Source organism: Chionomys nivalis, chromosome X, assembly GCF_950005125.1.
Source record: "Chionomys nivalis chromosome X, mChiNiv1.1, whole genome shotgun sequence".
NCBI classification, from domain to species: domain Eukaryota; kingdom Metazoa; phylum Chordata; class Mammalia; order Rodentia; family Cricetidae; genus Chionomys; species Chionomys nivalis.
Genome location: NC_080112.1, coordinates 62729571 through 62751869, shown reverse-complemented (window position 1 = coordinate 62751869; position 22299 = coordinate 62729571). Strand labels below are relative to the sequence as shown.

Here is a 22299-nt window from a genome sequence, read left to right as displayed (position 1 = left end):
AAACAGAACAGAACAGGACCCACATGGGGGGAAAAGCCAGTCACTAGAAATTGCCTTTGTGGGTCATCTTAATCTGTTTTCTTTTCTTATAATGAAACACCAGAAAGTAGATAATTTACAAAGAGCAAAAGGTTGTTTGGCTCCTAGTTCTAGAAGGTGGGAAGTTCAAGACCATGAAGCTAGCTAGCATCTGGTAAGGGCCTTCTTGTTGTACAATCCTATGGTAGAGAGCCTTGCAGGATGAGACATAAACAGGCATCAGCTGAAGCCATCCTAACTCTTCTTATGGGAGCCCTACCCTGATGACTTTACCTAATGCTGGTTTTCGCCCAGATACCTGCAACATGCATTTAGGCATTACATTTCCAGGACAGAAGCACACTGGCAGGCAGGTCCCCCAGAAGCAGCTTTTTCTGCTGCCTTACAGGATGGTTTCCCTTGTAATAAAAACATTGTTAGCAAATGCAGCTGCGTGTAGGCAGTCAGGTCTCCCTGGAATGTCAAGTCTTTCATTCAGGAGATACCACCTTCTGAAGCTCAGGGCGCTCTTCTTCGTAAACCACCATTCCCGCTCTGAGCTGGAACAATAAGTGCCCCTATCTATGCCGGCGCCAGCTCGGTGTTCTCCGCATCGCTCATCTCTTTCATCACCATCTCCCCTCTGCCTCAGAAGGCTGCAGCTCCTCCGGGTTTGGCCCTAGGCACAGTATTCATCACAAGAGTGGTGGACTCCTTGTGCAGGCCCAACATTCCTGGGTCTCTGTGGCACAGGCGAGGCAGCTAAGCAGCCCCAGGCCACATGAGGGAAGGGGTTCTGGTTCTTTCCAGGCCTCCATTATCTCTGTAGCAGCAGCTGCTGGCAGGTAAGTGTGTGTGACTCACCGGTGACAAGCCTCCATGCTTGGTGGGGTGGGAGAGAAGCCAAACTCTGCAGGATCCCAGAACCCCTTGCTGCTCAGAGCAGCAGCTACCTGGGGCCTCTCTGTGGGAGCTGGCTACAAGGACACACCCACCCTCAGGCCCAGACTGGACCCTCTGGGTTCCAAGAGGCCCGTTTACAGTGGCCCAGGACCCTGTGAGCATCCAAGTGTGTGGCGATCTGCTCCAGAGCACAGGCTCTGCTTGACTTTCCCTTTCTAATCCTTGTTTTTCTACCCAGCCAGTTATCTCCCGGTAAAATCTCCAAGGGCCTGGGCAGACCAAATCGTGGACTGCTTTCTCTCTCTCTCTCTCTCTCTCTCTCTCTCTCTCTCTCTCTCTCTCTCTCTCTCTCTCTCTCTCTCTCTCTGTCGATTTTCATGTGAAATTCCCCCTAACATGGTGGTACTATCGAAAACCTGCTCCGTTGCCAGGCACCTAGGAGTCTTGTATGTACAATTCAGACTTCATTGGAATTTTAATTTTGCTCTGTCAGGCTCCTGCTGTGTCCTTGGCTTGCCTCACCTTTGCCAGAATTACAAAACTTTCCACAGTTCTGCCAGCTGCTTCTTCCTGTTTTGTTCTCAATTTGGGGGTGTTTATTTCTTTTGCTTAATGTCTGGATGCTAAGAGAAATAAATAAGCAGAAAACATTTGTGGTTCATTCAAGACAGGGCACCATCCAAATTTTTTCCATATGATACTGACTAAGAATTCTTATGTCTTGTAATTAGTGACTTTTTTTGCCTTAAAGTGTAATGTTAAATTATCACTTATTTTAGCCTTGGTTTTTTTTTTTTTTTTTTTTTTTTTTTTTTTTTTTTTTTGACCTGCTATGTGTAGCCTTTAGCTGTCCTGGAACACTCTGTATATATAAGACCAGGCTAACCTCCCACTCACAGAGATCCATCATCCACTTGCCTCTGCTTCTCGGGAAAGGTATGTGCCATCACGCCTGGCTTTACATGCTGGGCTTTATTTTAGCATCTATGTATTGACTATATCAGGTGCAAGGATGGAGGAGTCTTTCTTTAAAACCTGGCTTAATTTTCAAGACCTGATTGGGCCAAAGTTGTTAAGTGAAGGGCCGTTATGTAAGTTAGTTAAATATTATGCTATGCTGTGCACACGCTGTGTAGCTTCTGTAGTGTGGATTCCTTGTTAGCAGAACTTGGCAAGATAAAAGGGAATGTGTTTTAAAACTTCTTTTTTTTTTGAGACGAGGTATCACTGTATCTCCCCACTGATTTCAAACTCCGATTCCTTTGAGTGGTATTATATTCATGTGCCGCCTGGCCTGTTTTCTAGCATTTGATGAACATTTTATGCCGCTATCTTGAACAGTAAGATCGCAGCCTATTTTTTTTAATGCCATTTGAAAATATCACGTCTCAGGGCTGGGCAGACAGATCAGCAGTTAAGAGCACTGGCTGCTCTTCCAGAGGACCTGGGTTCAATTCCCAGCACCTACATGGCGACTTAGAACTGTCTATAACTCCAGTTCCAGGGAATCTGACACTCCCACACAGACATACATGCAGGTAAAACAATAATGTACATAAAAAAATAAATGAAGAGTCGGGCGATGGTGGCGCACGCCTTTAATCCCAGCATTCGGGAGGCAGAGGCAGGCGGATCTCTGTGAGTTCGAGACCAGCCTGGTCTACAAGAGCTAGTTCCAGGACAGGCTCCAAAGCCACAGAGAAACCCTGTCTCGAAAAACCAAAAAAAAAAAAAAAAGAATCATTAAAAATACTTTATAAAGGGCTGGGGAGATGGCTCAGAGGTTAAGAGCATTGGCTGGTTTCAGTTCCCAACAAACACATGGTGGCTCACAACCTGTAATGAGATCTGGTGTCCTCTTCTTGCCTGAAGGCATACATGCAGAACTTTATAAAAATAGTACCTCTCAAGGATTTAAACTAATAAAAAGCAAATAAAAAAAAAGTAGATTTATATTCTGGTCAAAAATTTATCTTGAGACTGGAGAGATGGCTCAGCAGTTCAGAGCACTTCTTGTTCTTGTAGGCGACCCAGGTTCAGTTCCCAGCGTGCACATGGTAGCTCACAAGCACCCATATCTCCATTTCTAGGGAATCTGCCACTTATTCTGACCTCCGCAGGCACCAGACACACATGTAGTGTACGTAAATACATTCAGACAAGAGACAAAATGAGATAAATATTTTTAAAATTACCTTAAATGATATTTTTTTCCTAATGTTTTATTTTTATTCTAGTTTATACAAATAGTGTATAGTAGATTGGGGTTTTGTTTTGTTTTGGCTTTTGTTTTTTTGTGCAAACCCCAAACTCTGCATTGCTTTGTCTGATGTCAAAGAGCTCTTCAGATCTCCACCTCCTTCCAGCCTTGTTGATTGTGATACACTTCTTTCTCTTGGGCTGGTTCCACTCCCCGTTAGCAGCTCTCCTGGGCAGGTGTCCCACAGCGCTGGCATCTCCACCATCTTGGGGGTCTCCAAGGCAATCCAGGCTTCACCTTCACAGCTTCATGCAATGGCCTCTCTGGGCCTCATGCAGGGGCAGCCCTGACACACACATGACCTCAGTGACTTCCCTTACTTGCCGGGGAAGATTTCATAGCCCTTTTCTTCTGGTCTTGACTCTAAAGTCAGAACCACAGGGCTAAACCCTCCAAGTTCTGCTGCCTGCTGGGACTGGAACATGGCCCTCTGGTTCGATTACATCGTCACCAGCTTCACTTTCTGGTTCTGATGCCTTCCTTCACTTAACTTCCCTTAAGTTCCTTTTCACTAAGACTTAAAGGGAATGCAATATAATAAAAGGGATTTTCTTAGGTGAGTGGGGTCTTGCCCTGCCATCACCATTCCCTTTATTCTATCTAGCATCAGGATTTTCTTTAAATGCTTTTTATCCTCAGGCACTGGGCTTAGCTCCACTACACTTCCTGGTGCTCCTTTTCTCCTCAAACTGTACATTTTGAGTTTTTTTAATTTTTTTTTTAAAATATTTATTTATTATGTGTACAGCATTCCTTCCATGTGTGCCCGAAAGCCAGAAGGGGGCACCAGGTCTCATTATAGATGGCTGTGAGCCACCATGTGGTTGCTGGGAATTGAACTCAGGACCTCTGGAAGAGCAGTCACTGCTCTTAACCACTGAGCCATCTCTCCAGCCCCTTTTTAAAATTTTTTATTTTTATTTTACTTTTTTTTTTCCAGCTTGCTCCTTTTCATTGTAGACCTGCGTGAGAGTGACCACTAGTAACTATGTGACCCAGCCAACACTAGCCTGTCTTAAACTCTTCGGTTTATCCTCAGGCAGAGTTTTAGGATGAGGGCAAACAGCAGCCACATTTTCTGCCAGAATATCACAAGAATGGTCTCTAAGTCACTTAACTAATACTCTTCCCCTCTGAAACCTCTTGAGCTGGGTCCTCCTAATCTCCATTGCTCTCAACACCATTGTCTTCCACACGCCTGCTAGGATGGCCCATTAAGCAGCACTGAATGCATTCAACTGCGTTCCTAATACAAAGTCCCAGTGTTCACGTTCCACCAACAAGCAATGTGGACAGTCCTGTCACAGCAATACCCTTCTCCCTGGTCCCAACTTCTGTCTTAGTCAGTGTTCTTTTGCTGTGAAGAGACACCATGACCATGGCAACTCTTAGAAAAGGAAGAATTTAGTTGGGGGCTTGCTTACAGTTTCAGAGGTGTAGTCCATTATCATCATGGCGGGAAGCATGGTGGCGTGCAGACAGACGTGCTGGAAAGGTAGCTCAGAGCTACAAGCTACATATCCAGATCCTTAGGGAGAGAGAGAGAGAGAGAGAGAGAGAGAGAGAGAGAGAGAGAAAGAGAGAGAGAGAGAGGGGGGGGCCTGGCATGGGCTTTTTGTTTTTGTTTTTCAAGACAGGGTTTCTTTGTAACCTTGGCTGTCCTGGAACAGCTTACTCTGTAGACCAGGCTGGCATCTAAGTCACAGAGATCCACCTTCCTCTGCCTCTCAAGTACTTTTAGAATCTCAAAGCCCACCCCCCAGTGACCCACTTCTCCAACAAGTTCACATCTCCTGCTCCTTCTAATCCTTTCAAACAGCTCCCTCCTGATGACCCCGTGGGGGCCATTCTTATTCAGACCACCATACAGGGTATCACTATGTATTCCTGGATGGTCTGGAACTCACTCTGTAGTCCAGGCTGGCCTCAAACTCACAGTGCGCTGTCTGCCTCTGCCTCCCGAGCTCTAGGATTAAAGTCCTGTGCTATACTACTCCTGGATGGATTTTTTAAAAAACAAGTCTTTTACTACAGGTGGCTTGTGTAGGTCTTGTGCCAAGTACAACCTCTGGTTCAAAGAGATAAATCATATTTGGTATGAACGATATGCAAACAATCTTGGCCTCCCTTGCCGGGCTCTCTTCCTTTTCTCTCCCCCACCCCACACCTTCTCCTGTTCTGTTCTCTCTTTTCTTCCCCCCCACAGGATCTCTTTACAGTGCCCTGGATGGCCTCTATCCTCTGGGTTAAAGCTATACTTCTGTTCCAGATTCTTCAGTCCCTGTAACTACTGACGCAAATCCAATATCTGACTTCGTAGAGACATTTTAAAACACGTCTAAATAATGACGTTAAAAGAAAGAAACTCAAAGGTCTGTGAGATAGTTCATCAGGTAAAGGTTCTTGCCGCTAAGCCTGACAGAGTTCAATGCAAGCAAATTGTCCTCTGGACTTCCTCATGTGCGCTATGGTGTGCATGCGTGTCTCTCTCTCTCTCTCTTTCTTTTTCTGTCTCTCTCCCTCTTTCTCACATACATACAGCCAACACACACATACACCACAGTTAATTAAAACGGGAAAAACTTATGAAATGTTTAGTTCTCGACAGCAACAAAACAATCTGTCAAAGTTTGAGTGATATAGGTAGTGGTACTGAGAAGGGAGTTAGTTTTACCTGTGTATTTTAGAGAAAAGAAAGTGTAACGAGTCTTTTTCTGTCCTGCCATTCAGCTCCCAAATAATGACACAGAGACTTCTTACTAATTATGAAAGCTTGGCCTGTAGATTAGGCTTATTCCTAAAATAAGTTAACCCATTTCTATTTATCTATGTCTTGACATATGGCATTACTTCTCTTCCATCTTGCACCTCCTGTTTTCTCTCCTTGTCTCCTGACTTCTTCCCATGTGCCTAGATTTTTCCTCGTATTTCCTCTCTCTCCCTGGAAATCCCACCTCTACCTCCTGCCCTAGCTATTGGCCATTCAGCTTTTCATTACCTCAATCACAGCAACACACCTTCACACAGTGTCCAAATATCCCACAACCAGAAAGCACTTAGAACATATGCTCTAACTGTTCAGAATAAGAAGATGAAAGGTAAGGCTTAGTCCTTTTTTCAAAGAGCCCTCAAAACACAGACATTTAATACTATTTAACTGTATTTCCATCCCACAAAGTAATCCCATGGTGGCGGAAGGTGCAGGGCTGGCAGGGATCCATGCTTCTTATCTGCATACCCCAAGTAGCACTGTCAGGCTGCTGCCATGTCCAAGCCATCAGGCAATGGCGCAGAGCCCACGAGAGCACAGACATCATGTTTTAAAGAGCCCTGAAGAGGCACTTAACCTATCTTCCCCAGTTCTGGCGTAGGAACACGGTCGTCTGGTAAGCTGAGCAGCTGTGTTCTCATTGCCTCTCACCCCCGAAGGCCAACGAGTGGAGACAGGAACCAAATCTTGAAGTTGTGCTTTATTCGGAGAGCAGGGGGTTTGAGAAGGCAGCAGAGCAACACATTTAACACAAGACAAAACAAAAAACCAAAACAACCCCTGCCTTCCATCATCAGCCAGCCGTGGGCTATAGGGGGAGGGGAGGCAGAGGCAGTCAGTGAATCTCTGCAGACCTCAGTCTTGGCCCTCTGGTTAGGCGCTTAACCACACTTCGGAGACTTGTGCTGACCATGCTTCTCTTGTTATCAACCTGTGTGCTCTTCCCTCGCCCTGTGGATGTCTGAGCTCAGGTACTTGAAAGGCTGAGTCCACTTAGGTTCTCCCCATATCAACCTTATGCTCCTCCCAGGACATCTGGGTTGGGGGAGGTGGTGGGGGGTAATGCAAAACAAGGCAACAATGAACAGCGGATACTTTCTAAGTTATTAATAACATGTATATGCAGATTCCTTTTTATAATATTGAGTACAAATGTTCCTTTATAATACAGAATACAGCGGCGCTCCCTCCCTCCCTCCTGTACTATCTTAATGTGGTGACAGCTAGTGGCAAAGGGGATCAGGAAATGTATAATTTAGCTAAAACCCTATGTCTAATTAAAATTCCCTTATTATGAAGGAAAGGGAGAAATACACTGGGGAATAAATTCAGACCGAATTGAATAAAAGTAGAATGCTGGAGCTAGAGAAAGGGCTCACTGATTAAGAGGACCCAGGGTCACTACCTAACGCCCACGCGGGAGCTTTTAACTAACAATAACTGCAGTTCCATTCAATCAGACACCCTCTTCTGGCCTCCCTGAGCTCTAGACGCACACATGGTGCAGAGACATAACGGCAGGCGAAACACCCACGCACATAAAATAAAATACAAAAAAACCACAAAGAATTAAGGCATACCTTGCTTCTTTTTCTCGCCTGCAGGGTATTTACAACACAAAGATTCTAAAGACAATTCAAGCCTATTTCCTGAAGGCTTATTTTTCTCATGAAGGTGATGTATTTGAGCTTCCAATCCCTGGGAGCAAAGGCCCAATTGAAGAGTAGAAAGAGTCCAAGGTGTGTGTGAGTGTGTTGATCTTTTGGAGGCATCCGCATGAAAACCATGGAAACCGCACTCAGCACTCAACTTTCTCCACTTGCCCAGCCCCAGTTCTTATGAAGTGTATATTAAAGAAAAGAACAGTTAGGTAATGGAAAACCTAAGTCAGCAGTTCGAGTTTGTTCCTTCTTGATTTTTGAGACATGGTCTCATAGAACCCAGGCTGTCTTCAAAGTTGCTACGGAGCTTATGATGATCTAGAGCTCCTGATCCTCCTGCCTCCACATTCTCAATGCTGGGATTACAGGCATGCACCACCATGCATGGCTCGGGAAATGTAAAAGTTCCATCTAAGTGGTCTATAAATTCAACGTAGTAAAAAAAAATACCATCAAAGTCAAGGGTGGTGGTGCACACCTGTAATCCCAGTGAGCAGAGATGATACTATAATTAAAACCTGCACCATCAGTGAAAGTACATCAGGGCCTTGAGGGCACCTCAGATCACTGAGAGCATTTGGTAATCAAGCTTTAGGTGATTAAGCACCAGGCATTTTGCACTAAAAGCCTATCTTGCTGTGATACTTTTGATCATTGTTTTAGTGTTAGGGATGATACAACCCTGGGCAAAGGAATAACAAAGATCAGGTGTTTGCCCTTGGGGATGTCAGTAAAGAGGCTGAGGAGCAGAGAAAAATAGTCTTAGAAAGTCTGGTATCCTGCTGCAAGCTGGCAGTTCTAGCACTTGAGAGGATGAGGCAGGAGGATCATGAATTTGATGACAGCCTGGGACTAAAGGCGTGCGTAGCAGCTGTCACAGCCACCACTGCCTGGCAAGATCAGAATTTCCAATGAGACCCTGTCTCAACAAAAGAGCCAAAATAAAACAAATTAGGAAGCTGGGGCTCCAGCTCAGATGGACTCTTTGCTTAGAGTTCCTGGGATATGGGCCCCAAACTTCCTCCTCTTTACCAAAGTGATCCTTTACAAATTTGGGGAACATTACTGTTTCCCCTTTTTCCTTCTTGTCCTTTCTGGGCTGGAGATTGAGCCTAGGGCTTCACGCGTGATAGGCAAGCACTCTCCTTCTGAGCTGTGTGCTTGATTGATTGTCATGTTCATTTTGGAAACGGGCAATGTTCACATGGCCCATAGAAAAGTGAGGAAGGAAGCCATTATATATGCACTGTTTCGCCGACTTCAAGGATGCACTGTCACTGGCCGCTAGCCCCTGCCTCTGGATACACATGCATACAGGACTTAAACTCGCTAGGGAAAATTTCCAGCTGGGTATGGCGGCTCACACCTGTAATCTCAGCACATCCGAGGCCGAGGCAGGGGGCTTGCCATGAATTTGAGGACAGTCAGAGCCACACAGTGAATTCCAGGTCAGCCAAGACTACATGGTAGCTAACACTCTGTCTCAAAAGAAAGGAAGAAAATTTCAGCTATATACACGAGGAAAATAAGATAAGAAGCCCTTTTCTGTCTGACATCCAGCTTCAGTCTGCTGTGCCCCGATTTCATTGATGTCGCCCAGCCCCCCGATTTCATTGATGTTGCCCAGCCACTGACTTCACCCTCAGTCTTTGTCTCATTCTTAACCACCCTGTGTCTTTTGAAGGCCACCCTGATAGTGTGTTATTTCACCGGAAAACATTTTGATCTTGTACCTCTCAATGATAAGGACCAATTTTCAGGTATACTGATGTCATCGGTCATCGTCATCATCATCCCTAAATGAGTTCATAACTTGTTTCTAGCAGCTGTATATCACCTTATTTTTCCAATTCTCTCATCAGTTTTCTCATTTGTTTCTTTGAATCAATATTGAAATGAAAAGGCTGGCTATGGTGACACATGCCTATCATCTCAGCCCTTAGAAGGCCAAGGCAGGAATATGGCTAGCGGTTCCACACCAGCCTGGGTTGCGTAGCAAGACGTAGTCTCAAAACCAAGAAGAGATGCAAATTCATGTATTGTAACTAGTAGACATCTTTTAAGGCCTTTCCAACTTTTATTTTGCTTCTTTGCTTTGGAGATAGGGATTTAAGTAGGCTGGTCTATATAGCCTAGGATAACCTTGAACTCCTAATCCTCCTGCCTCTACCTAGTGCTGGTTACCTTATTGGTTTTCCCCTTCAATTGTTTCTTTAGAATTTATTTGTAGAAGAAAGCAGACAACTTCATTTCTAGACTTTCACAATAATAACATGTTGTTGGTCACATAGCTGACTTTTCCTGCCTGCCTTCCTTCCTTCCTTCCTTCCTTCCTTCCTTCCTTCCTTCCTTCCTTCCTTCCTTGTTTTGTTTTTTGAGACAGGGTTTCTCTGTGTAACAGTCCTGGCTGTCCTGGAACTTGTTCGTAGACCATGCTGGCCTCGAACTCACCAAGATCCGCCTGCCTCTTCCTCCCAAGTGCTGGGGTTAAAAGTGTGTGCTGCACTCCCTAGCTTCATTGATGTATTTCTTTGTCCCCTGTGTTTCCTGTGACAGTGTGGTATGTCCGTTGTGAGTCATACATCGGGGAATCCTTTTGCTTAGCAGCCATTGACTATTGTTGCCAAGATCTGTTATTAATCTGGTGGTTACAAAATGGTGATTTTATCAAAGCCTTCTTCGTGCATTAGCAAGAATGCTTCTAGCTAAAGGTAGTTCCCTAGCAAACCATTTGGTTAATCTGAGGAACAGTTCTTACGTGGCAAATGTTTCATTTTTACCTTTCAGTATTTCTCAAACTAATGAGTGGATTCCTTAGCATTCTCCAAAGGTGATTATAAAAAAAACCGATATAATTTACATGCCATCGAAATCACCATTTTAAGGTGGTAAACCTAACATCACGCACCTCTAATCCAGGAGGTAAAAACAGGCAGGTTGTGAGTTCCAGGCTAACCTGGGCTATCTTGGGGAACACTATCTCAAAAACCCAGGGGCTGGGGATGTAACTCAGTTGTAGAGGGCTTGTCTGAGGATCTAGGTTTGAGCCCTGTCATTGAAAAAGAAAACCTTGCCGGGCGGTGGTGGCGCACACCTTTAATCCCAGCACTTGGGAGGCAGAGGCAGGTGGATCTCTGTGAGTTCGAGACCAGCCTGGTCTACAGAGCTAGTTCCAGGACAAGCTCCAAAGCCACAGAGAAACCCTGTCTCGAAAAACCAAAAAAAACAAACAAACCTCCCCAAAGTCATCTAAAATTTACTAGTTTTTCACACTTTTACTGAGTTGTGCAAGCATCACCACTAGTTGGAAGGCCATGAACGTATCTGTAACAAGCTTTTTTCTGTCCTACCAGCCAGATCCCAAACAATGACACAAAGACTTTGTATTAATTATGACAGCCCGGCTTATAGCTTAGGCTTGTTCCTAACTAGCTCTTATAACTTAACCCATTTGTATTAATCTATGTTCTAACACGTGGCGTTACCTTTCATATCCAGTCTATTTCAATCCAGAGAAGATAGTATTGTTTTGGTGTTCAAATTTTCTGAACTTTAGCCGGCTAGAATCTTTGGACTGGCCCCTGAGACCTTTCTCCACACAGCTGCTAAGCTTGGACACTTTCTTTTGTTGCTTTTCTGGTGGAAGATGTTCCTGGCACATCGTGTGCTTTTCTATTCTTCCACCATTTCTCTGAGCCCAGATTTCTCGTGTGTGAAAGAGCAGCAGTTGAAATCTGGGCTCCAGGGCTCCGGATCACTGCCTTTTGTCTCTAGGCTGCTGTCTTGGTCTTTCCTTCTTCAGTGGGGCTAGTTGGTTCGGCCTGCCCTGTGATTTAGAATCCACCAGGTAGAGTTTAGGCATTGGTGAGGTTCAGGAATTATGCGTCTTAGTTAACTAATGATTCGTATGAGAAGCATTGCTTGAAACATCACCTGCTTGTCAGTCATGATTTTAAAATTCCTTTCCTTGAGGAAGGCACACAGCTTGGAGATCTAAAAATTCTTACTTGGCATTAATTATAGCCAATTGCTCGAACTCTTACAGAAGATGCAACTTGCTCATGTTAAGCATAAGGACAGTATAAATAAATTTAAGAATCAGGTGTCAGAAAAGCAGTTCTTTTTTATAGGGCCCAATCAGATAGAAATATAATTTTTCTAGGGGAAATTTAAAAATTGAAACGTGGGGATCTAAAATAAATGCATCATCACAACTTTATTCAAGCAAGTCTATATTTACTCATAAGCCAGCAATATATCATCTTCTGTTTGGATTTCTATTAGTGATAGACGTAGGGTACAAATCAACAGCTTCTTGTTGCTCTAATCTTTCTCTGGAGAAATGATGAACGGTCTTGTGTGGCTTCTGGCTCAATCACCTATAAATATGTCAGAAATTCTATGATTAAACCATCCGCAAAACCTTGAGTGGATTTTTAAAAAACGTCCATGAACAGCTCTGAAGGAACACATACGTGTTAGCAGACTGTCAGAATCCTTTTGACTGCTTTGAAATCGGCCATTTTCCATTTCTACTCTAGGCACCCAGGTTCTCCAGAGAAAAGATCCTCCTATTTTGTGTTTACTTAGCTGAGAAAAATGAAAGCGCTTTGAGACCGTATTTTCGTTAGTTGTTTGAGACAGGGTCTGTCTAGCTATGTATCTAAGCCAGCCCCTTCCTGCCTCAGCCTCTGCATTTCTTGAGATTACCAGTCTGCCCCACTATGCTGGGCGGTCAGGAGCGTTTTCATCATTCCACACAGCCTCCTTTTTAGAAGTTCTGCAAGAGTAACCGGGGCGTCCTTGCTGCTCCCTTTCACCAAGATCCTCCGCTCCTCTTAGCCAGAAGGCAGAGAAGTGATGCCCACGAGTCTATAGTCACCAACACCATTAAAAATTAAGTATAAGATGTCTGGTGCTTAATCATCCAAGGCTGGAGTAACAAATTCTTTCAGTAATTTTAGGTACACTCAAGGTTCAAGTGTACTTTCAGGAATGATGTAGTTTTTTGAAGATAGTTCACCTCCTCCTTCTTTTTGGATGCGGTTCTGGCTACCAAATCCAGGACCTTGCACATGATAGACAAGTACTTTCATACCCCGTTACTTTTCCTGTTTTGAAAATTCAAATATATATATATGTGTGTGTGTGTGTACACATTTGATTTTATTTGTGCAATCATTAATAGGATTCTACTTGTGCTTTAATAGAAGTATATCTAATTTAAACAATAAAACTAGGCTATCCTTTCCCTTTTTCCATCAAAGTTAAGTTTCTTTATACAAGCCAATTAATCCGAGGGCTCTTTGACACTGTCAGTACCCAATAACTTGTGTGATCTTGTAAATTAAGGTGGCATCTTCTCTTCTTTATTCTCCTTGGACACTCCTTTCTTAAGTGCTTAGCAGCTTCGAGAGTAGTTGCTGGTAATAAGGGCAAACCCGAGAAGAATGCTGACCTCTGCTTTCTGTTTTGAACCTGATGTTTATGGTTGTGTGGCTAATGTAGAGATTCCCTTCTGGGCAAACCTAGTATTAAGGGGAGGCCCTTATAAAGTCTTTAAGCACTGCTTATCATTTTTAAAAACTATATTAATGTGACCCCATAAGCTACCTTATTGCCTGCCTCCCCCCACCCCACCCCAGATGAGGTCTCTCTATTGGTGAGGCTGGGCTCCAGGACGTACACTGAAAGAATCCTTCCTTTTCAGTTTCCGGAACATCTGGAAATGTAGTGCCTGCCTGCCAACTTTTTTTTTTTCCCAACTTTTTGAGATGGTCTTCCTGTGTAGTACAGACTGGCCTGAACTTTTGATTTTCCTGCTTCAGACTCCTGAGTGCTGAGATTAAAGGTGTGTGCCGTACCTGATCGCTTCTCACTTGTATTACTTGAAGTAATCTTGCTTAGTTTTATTTTTATGTGGCTACAGCCTGTATCACACAGCCTGAAAGAAAATTTGTGTGGTGGCAGGAAGCTAAAAAAATCCTGAGAAGAAAATGACTATCTGGTTACTATATATATCTACTAGATTCTAGTAGACTTTCAGGAAAAAAAAATTGATGGAACCCTTCACAAATTTATGTCATCCTTGCTTAGGGTCCATGCTAATTTCTGTTCCAGTCTTAGTACAATTCTACCTATGAGAGTGCCTCCATCAATAGTTCAGTCTGGCCTGGAACTTGCCAAAATCCTTTTGCCTTGGCTTCTAGATTTTGAGGATTACAGGTTTGAGTTACCACGCCTGTCTTGGGGGTAGTTCTTAGATTACACGTTTTCCCTTTTTAAAGCTTTTTATGATTGTAAGATGGAATTAAAATATATGACCTCGCTGGCGGTGGTGGCACACACCCTTAATCCCAGCACTTGGGAGGCATAGGCAAGCAGATCTCTGTGAGTTCAAGTTCAACCTCTTCTACAGAGCTCGAACTGCTACACAGAGAAACCCTGTCTCGAACGCCCCCCAATAAGCCCACCCCCCCAAAACAAAGCTCTCTGTGTTTAAAGTCATTTCTCAGTATGTCAGTGAGTTATAGCATGTTAAATTCTACATTGATGTACACCGTTTTCCTGGCAACTTTTAAGTGTCCTTTTAGTCCGTATTTCAGTATAGGACTGTAACATAGGTTGATGTGGTAGCACACGCCTTTAATCCTAGTGCTCGGAAGGAAGGCAGAGGCTAGTGAATCTGAGTTCGAGGCCAGCCTGGTCTACAGAGCAAGTTCCAGGTTAGCCACAACTACACAGAGAAACCCTGTTTTGAAAGGGGGACGGGGGAGAAGAAATGTACCATTGCAAAATTCTTATTTTATAAATAATTTTATAAATATTTTGTCGAATCACATACATTTTCCCTTCTCTATCTTCTTAAACTTTAAGAGACTTGTTTACGAATTTTATTTTAAAAAATCTTGTTTTCTGGATATTTCTGAGGGAATGAATGACATGATCACTGCCACATAAAAGTAAAAATTTATACACTCCAAATAATGTAACACACGTGTCCAGAAACTATACCACTAAAAATTCCTGTTCACTGCAGTGTGAGAAAGTCTTCAAGACGCACCCCCCCCCAAAACCAATGTGGCCTCCTGATAGAAAGCTTATTAAAAAAAATTCCAGGGTTTGGTAGTTGTTTTAGAGACCCCCCCCCTCATTCAAATTGGCAAGCCCATTTTCATTTTGTTTCAAAGTTGTTTTTTAAAAGGAAGACAGGAGACGGCGGGGGTTGCTAAATTTATCTTCTTCCCCAGGCACCGGGGATTGAAAAAAAAAAAAAAACACATTTACGGCGGGAGGGGGTCTGAGGGCCTGCAAACAACTCGAGCCACCGCCTCAGGCCAGGACCCTCGCGGAGAGGCGGTAGGTCTCCCTGGAGGCCCCCAGGGGGTGGTTGCGGCCCACTAACATGGTGGGGGGCGGCCCAGGCCTCCCGCCTCTCGACGGGGTCGGCGGACCACGGCCTCGTGCGGACTTTACAGCCCAGGCGGCGGTGGCAGCGGTGTGTGTGTGGTGGCGGTGGCGGGCGGGAGCGCGGAGGTGGAAAGAAGGGGGGCGCTGTCACGGAAACTCGGGCCGCCGGAGACCCCGCCGCAGCGAGGCCACTGGGCTCCCCGGTTGTGGGGCGTGAAGGGCGCCGAGCCGGGGTGTCCGAGGGACCCACCGGGCGGAGGAGGGGGCCCCTCTATCCTTCCGCATTTTCCTGGGTCTCTCTCCCGGCGGTGACGTGACGTGCTGACGGCGGGCCCGTGCCGGGGAGCTGGGCCGCTTTTTGTCAGCTCCGAGCTCGGCCCCTCCTCCCTCCCTCCGCCCGCCCCACCAGCCGGAGCCCGGCCCAGTGCTCCAGAGAAAGGCCGGCCTGCAGCACCCGCCACCGTCGCCGACCGCCGCACGCCCGTCCGGTGAGTCCGGGGTGCCGCTGCGGCCGTGGGGCCTAGCGCGCGCGCCGGCGGCCTGGTCCCGGCCTGGTCGGGCGGCCCGCAAGGCGCCCTCCCGCGCTAGGCCGGGCGGCGTGGCGCGCAACGCCGTGCAGGCCCCGAGGAGGCCGCAGTTAGGCCTGGGGTGGCGCCCGGGTGTGGGGAGCGACGGTTGAGGCGCGCTCCGTAAACGGGCGGCGGCCGGGGCGCTGTTGCCCGGAGGTTGGGGAGGCGGCGGAGGGGTCCTAGGTGGGCGACGCGGCCGACCCGGGGCACCGTGCGGGGGCGAGGCCTGGCGAGGAGGCTAAGGCTGCAGGCGTGAGGTGAAGGCCGCAGGCCGGGCCGGCCGATTTTCGCTATGTAAATATGGGCGAGGGGGGGGAAAAGACGGACGGGGGACAAGATGGCGGCCGCTCGGCGCCTGCTGCAGGGGACGACTGAGGGGGTTGCCGGGAGGGGGAGCCGCCATCTTGAAGGCGGCGTCTGAGGAGAAAATTCCGCTACAGCCCGTGAGGGGGGGTGGGAGAGCGGGCAGCGGCCGCGGCGGCGCTGGCGACGGGCACCGGAGCCCGGGCGCGGCGTCTAGTGTGCGCGGAGGGGCGTGTTCGTTCCCCATGGCGGCCATTGCCCTCGCCGCCATGATGAGCACTCGGATTCCAGGCGCTTGGCGGCAGCGCCACCTTCCTGCCCAGCCTCCCACAGCCCCGTGACTGGCTGCTGTTTCCGCTGCATTTCGGCTCAGCAGCCGCAGGCGGCCATCGCGGTCGCCTTGGCGCCAGAGCCACCTCATCTGTTTCGCTCCGGGACTTAGAGCCGTTCCCTGGCTCTTGCCGCCTCCGCCGGTGAGCTGCACCGGTGACAGTCGCGGAACGGGAGACATTTTATTGTTTTGTTTTGTTTTTTCCCCCTCAGAGACAGTCAGCCATGGCCGTTAGGGTGACCCCAATGCGGGTGTTCTCCGCCAATCGTTGCATTCACGAGTCCGTGAATAAAGAAAGAAAAACGATGGGAAAGTTCTCACCACCCTTTTGACCAATAGGGGGAAAAAAGGCGTCCTACGAAAGCGGAAGACTGAGTGGCGGAGGGAAGTTTTGGTATTCCTTTCCGTGGAAACAAGTTGCTGGGGAGGCTGCTTTTGAAATTTTGGTATCTCCTTTATTTATTTTAGTTGAGGGAACTAGGAGGGAAGGGAGCGAGTCTCCTGGAGCAGCGAGTGCCGTACCCCCTAGCGCACCTCACGTGCCGGGCTAGCTAGGGTGTCCGTGAAGTTGGGTCGCGACACGCGACTCGGGGAAAGTTGTCTCCATCGCACCGCACCCAACTTTCCTGGGAAGCTCGGAGTGAGTCCCGTGTTAGCGGTGCCGCTTTCCGACGGGGCGCCGGGCCGCAACCCCCCGAGGTTCGCGGACGGACGTGCCGGCTGCAGGTTGGTGGAGGCGGGCGAGCGAGGGCTGGCGTGCGCCGAGCGCCGCCGAGTTGAGCCGAAGCTCCGTCCGAGCCCCGTGGGCTCCCAGCGAAGGCACGGCTTCCGTTTGAGGCGTCGGGAGGGGGTGCCTGGAACAGGGGACGCTTTGAGCTTCCAAACGGGGGCCGTTTTTTAGGTGGTGGCCCAGACAGGCAGAGGGCGTTTCAAGGGTGAAGTTTCTCCAGAGAACGACTAGTGTTTTCACTGTTGGCCTGAAGCGGACAGCCTAGGTAGGAGTGGTGGGAACTGAGGCTGGGAGAGGTGGGCCGCGCCGTGCTGGGCGGAAGGGTTTTGTGCCCCGCGGGGGACGCAGCAGGGGCACCCTTCCTCGCGGGGTCGGTGCTCGAGAGCGTTCGGATCGGCTAGGATAAGTTGGAGAGAAGTAGTTGTAGGTTGACCAGTGTTTTCCCGGCGATGATGAAGCCAGAGTGCTCAGAAGCCAGATTTTCTTACCCTCTTAAGAGATGTTTATTACATTTTGAATGATGTTTTCGTCAGACAGCTGCCCTTTTCTTTACTCGCTGTGAATATCGTTTTGCTCAGAGCTGTTAACATTTCCGTGGTAAACTGAGGAGGGTTTCCTGTAATCTCATTCACCATCGTTGAAAATTAAGATTGGTGCAGCTTGAAGATGAGAAATGAGCCTGTAAGTGTTTCTATGGTAATTTTTTTAAGAAGTCGGTTTTGAAGAGTAGCTGAAAGGATGATTATTAAAACCAGTGGCCTTCAGGTGCCCTTTGCAATCTGTTTTTTTCTCCCTGCTGAGAGGAACCACCGTTTTGTTTGAGAGGCTAAGGTTATTTGCTAAGCCAAGCCTCCCTGCGGTTTTTTTTTTTTTTTTTGATTAATATTTGACTTATCTAGACGCACACGTGGGAAGTGTGTTTCAGAATTTTATGGTACAAGCTTGTGAGTTGCGTCGTTATTGTCAGTGTTTCCACTTTTGTAGACAGCAACAGGTTGGAAATAATGCTCCTGAAAGCGTGGAAGACCTGGACAGTTTTTCTATAGAGACCATGGCAAACTTATTAAAGAAGTTATCTTGAGCCTGACATGCCATTTGCCCTGGCACTGGGGGTAGAGGCAGGCAGGTGGACTTTTGTGAGTTCGAGGCTATCTTGGTCCACATAGTGAGTTCCAGGACAGCCAGAACTACATAGTGAAGCCCTGTCTCAAAAAAAAAAATCACATTTGAAAAATTATCTTAAAAGGCAATTTAAGATGCAGTTTTTGGGTGTGTGTGTGGGGGGAAGAGCAGTCCGAATTGGTAATATATAGTGTGCAATTGTTCGGTTTAATTAGTACAGTCAGACAGTTCTTTATAGTGGGTGTTGAGGATTGAGAAGAGATTCATTTCAAATTGTATAATTAGGAAGATTGGGAATGTATAGTTTTCATCAGGAGTGGTTACACACAAAGTCCTTTTCCTTGCTGAGACACTTCCTACCTTACCCACCTTGGATAAATGAGATGCTTTTTTTATTTATATGTACTTTCCAAATAGATGGCTATTTTCTTTCCTTTTTTTTGCGATTTCCATTTTCCAAAAAAAAAAAAAGTGCTGGAGTTTCCTTTCAGAGACATTCCCCTGTATTGCTTCTGTCAGTCACCAACATTTGGACTTACGTTGTCACTAATAATGCACTGTTTGTGCTTGTGTACAGGGGCAGTTCATTTTATTATAACCTAAAAACCCTTAACTGGCTCCTGAAATCCTTCACCCTCATCAAAGGTTTCATTTTTGTTTGTTTTGAGAGCCAGTCTAATTAAGTAGCTTAGTTAGCTTCAATCTCCCAGTTCTCCTGCCTCAGCCTCCTAAGTGCAGGGATTCCGGCGTGTGTGTTGCCACAAATGGCTTAGATTCTTTTTTTTTATTTTATTAACCCAACTGAAAAGGCTAACCCAGTTATCTGGTTGTCAGTGTGTCATCCTGTTCATTATTTTTTTTTCTCCGTGTAGGCTTTTCTCTTTACCTTTTGTCTCTGTAAGGATTGCCTTACTTTTGTCTAGCCTTGCTGCCTGCACACACCTTGGTCTGCCTCCTTTGGGGTGGACCTCTGCTGATCGAGTCCCTTTCTGGTTTATTTTAGCCTGTTTGTTTGTTTGAGACACCAGGCGGCCTCGATCTCAGAGCTCTACCTGCCGCTCCTTCCCTGTGCAGGGATTAGCCTTCCAGATACAGTCTCCTGCAACTTAGCTGGTGTCTTCCTGGTCCTTCCAAGTAGTCTTGGTTTTGCTTACTGTACAGAAGCCTCATCTGTCTTCTCCTTTGTTTTATGCAGTACTTTTCATTTCACCTTTTCCTAAATCCAGTAATTCCCAAGTCAGAAAATTTCTTCGGCATGCCAATGGGTTTGTCACATGAAAGGGTTCTTTTTCACACATTACTCTGCTGTCTTTGTCTCCTCAGTGTTTATCAGCTAGCTTCTCTCTGGAATCTTGTCTGCTAGTTCAATGTCTGTTACCATGTTCACATACCTAGTTTCTCATCCAGCGTTTGAAGTGTCTAATGTCTTAACATAGCTGAAACCAAACTTACCCAGCACAAAGATGACCAATACCATTTATAGGAATTTATTTATTTATTTATTTATTTATTTATTTATTTATTTATTTATTTATTTATTTATGAGACAGGGTTTCTCTGTGTGTCCTGGCTGTCCTGGAACTCACTCTGTAGACCAGGTTGGCATTGCACCCACAGAGATCCTCCTGCCTCTGCCTCCCGAGTGTTGGAATTAAAGGTGTGTGCCTCTGCCACCACCCGGCTTCTTACTCTTTCTGTTAGCACCACCAGTTTTCCTGGATTGTTACACTTTGTTCCATAGAACAATGTGGACATCTTTAATTTAGCATTTAATTTTTTATGTTTTAGTGGTATATTTGTATTTTTGTCTTCTAAATAGAATGTAGAAGAGAAAGGTTCTCATTTGTCTTTGTCCCCAAGCAGTTCCTGGCAGATGTTCATTATCTCCCCCAAACAATTACCTAAATTATTGGGCACAGTAAATTTGGTTTAAGTTGAATAGTTTCCAGCTATTCAAATTCAGTTATCTATCTAGCATGTCCTTTGACCAAGGGATATTCATTTTAAGGCACACCTATCTTGTTAGGACAGCAGGTCAAACCCAGGTGCTGAGTAACCTCTATCCCTATCCCATATCTGATTGGAATATGGCCAGCATGCTCTTATTCCTGCCAAATTGTTTTTCCAGACAGCATTTTTTAAAATCCACATAATCTTAACCCCCCCTTTTTTTGCTCAGCAGGAAGTACACTTAAAGAAACTACATGGCCTTGATGTATGTAGTCATTTGTCTTTTAAAAATTAAAGTTTTAAATTATGAAGTATTTCAAAATTACTAAAAGTAAATATTAATGAGAGTTTACAAATTTTAGTGTGTTATGTTATTTGATACACACACATATATGTTTGATGAGTAGTCTAACAGATTCAAGGGTGCATCCTCCTTCATCCCCATTTCTTTTTTAATATCCCCATTCCATTGTTCTAATATGTGTGTAATGAAAAAACATCAAATATGTGTTTTAGCTATCTATTGTGGATTGTTCTATGTATTCATTCTTTTTCTTCTTTTATTTCGACACAGGGTTTCTCTGTAAAGCCTTGGCTGTCCTCTAACTCATTCTGTAAACCAGACTGGCCTTGAACTCAGAGATCTGCCTGCCTCTGCACCGCCATGCCCTACCTATTAATTATAATTTTTGAGATTCAATTTATTGGCTTTCCAGTGTGCTGCAGGGATTTCTGGGATCCCTAATAGTCTTATAGGGGGGGTCTATGAAGTCAAATTTTCATAGTACCATTATTTGCTCTTTTCATCCACAGTCATCTGTACATTATACACGTATTAGAGAATTCAACAGTGTCATAATGGAGTAAGCACAGAAACGGTTCACATTCATCTTTTCCTCTGTGAAGTGAGTCATTAGATTTGTAGAATTGTAAAAGTTTCATTTTTACTTAAAAATTCTAAAATTATTTATGCTTATATATAGTAAGATTTTTAATGCATTAATATTCTTAAATCTCTATCTCAGCGATGGTGGTGTGTACACTTTTAATCCCAGTGCTCAGGAGGCAGAGCCAGGTAGATCTGAGTAGAGGCCAGCCTGAACTACCAAGGGAGTTCCAGGACAGCCAGGACTACACAGAGAAACCTCTCCAAAAACCAAAACAAAACAAAAGCTCACTTCAGTTTCAGAGGAGCTTGAAACTTAGCAGTCCTGCTTTTAACCTCCCAAGTGCTTAGGTGTCACCAGGCTGGATGGACTTGTAGTTTCAAGTTCTTTAAGTATGAATGACATAAAAAAAAAAAAAAACTTCTTGTGGTCCTTTATTTTTTTTTTTTTTGGTTTTTCGAGACAGGGTTTCTCTGTGGTTTTGGAGCCTGTCCTGGAACTAGCTCTTGTAGACCAGGCTGGTCTCGAACTCACAGAGATCCGCCTGCCTCTGCCTCCCGAGTGCTAGGATTAAAGGCGTGCGCCACCACCGCCCGGCGGTCCTTTATTTTTGAAAGCTTGAACGAGTCCTGAAACCAAAAGGTTTGAATGAAAACTATTGTTGTAGTTCACTCATGGTGTTTGGGGCAAGCAGTGCTGGGCTTCAGAGCCAGTCTTCGACTGCTAGGAAAGCCCTCCCCATGCTCTACTTGAATGTATGAAAACACTGTGATGTTTCCTTGGGGGGGGGCACGTGAGGCTGTTGGCAGTTTTCAGCACTTTCTAACAGTGCCGCTGTGAACATCCTCAAACAGCTCTCTGTCCAGAGACTGTAGTAGAGATGCACTTGCTGCATTGAAGAAGTCTGCATTGTTAGTTTTACCGGGAATTGCCAAAACATGCAGTTGCATTTGACAATCTTTTGCAAACGCGCAGTTGCATTTGCCAATCTTACCAGTTGTTTCTGAGCTTGTTCTCCAGATCATTGCCAAAAGATTAGATTTTGCTATTTTTGTGAAACTGTTGGGTATAAATGCACTCTGCTTGCTGTGCTTATTTTGCATTTCTTTGGTTACTATTGGGGTTGGCTGGACCACCCACTTCAAATTTAGTGCCCATTTGAGTTTTCTGGGAATCATTTGTCCATGTATCCTTTTATTGACTTTTATGTTGGTCTCTCTCTCTCTCTCTCTCTCTCTCTCTCTCTCTCTCTCTCTCTCTCTCTCGGTTTTTCGAGACAGGGTATCTCTGTAGCTTTAGAACCTGTCCCGGAACTAGCTCTTGTAGACCAGGCTGGTCTCGAACTCACAGAGATCCGCCTGCCTCTGCCTCCCGAGTGCTGGGAT

General features: G+C 45.7%; 1 protein-coding gene across 2 annotated transcripts in view; it reads left to right on the top strand.

Moving 5' to 3' along the window:
- Positions 1 to 15210: 15210 nt before the first annotated feature.
- Zfx (zinc finger protein X-linked) overlaps positions 15211 to 22299 on the top strand; it is a 44670-nt gene continuing 37581 nt past the window's right edge. Inside the window, exon 1 of one of the 2 annotated variants that reach the window (XM_057759378.1) lies at positions 15211 to 15510. The gene's annotated coding sequence lies outside the window, so the exon portion shown is untranslated. The remainder of the gene's footprint in view (positions 15511 to 22299) is intronic. The other variant, XM_057759374.1, reaches the window with a different exon arrangement.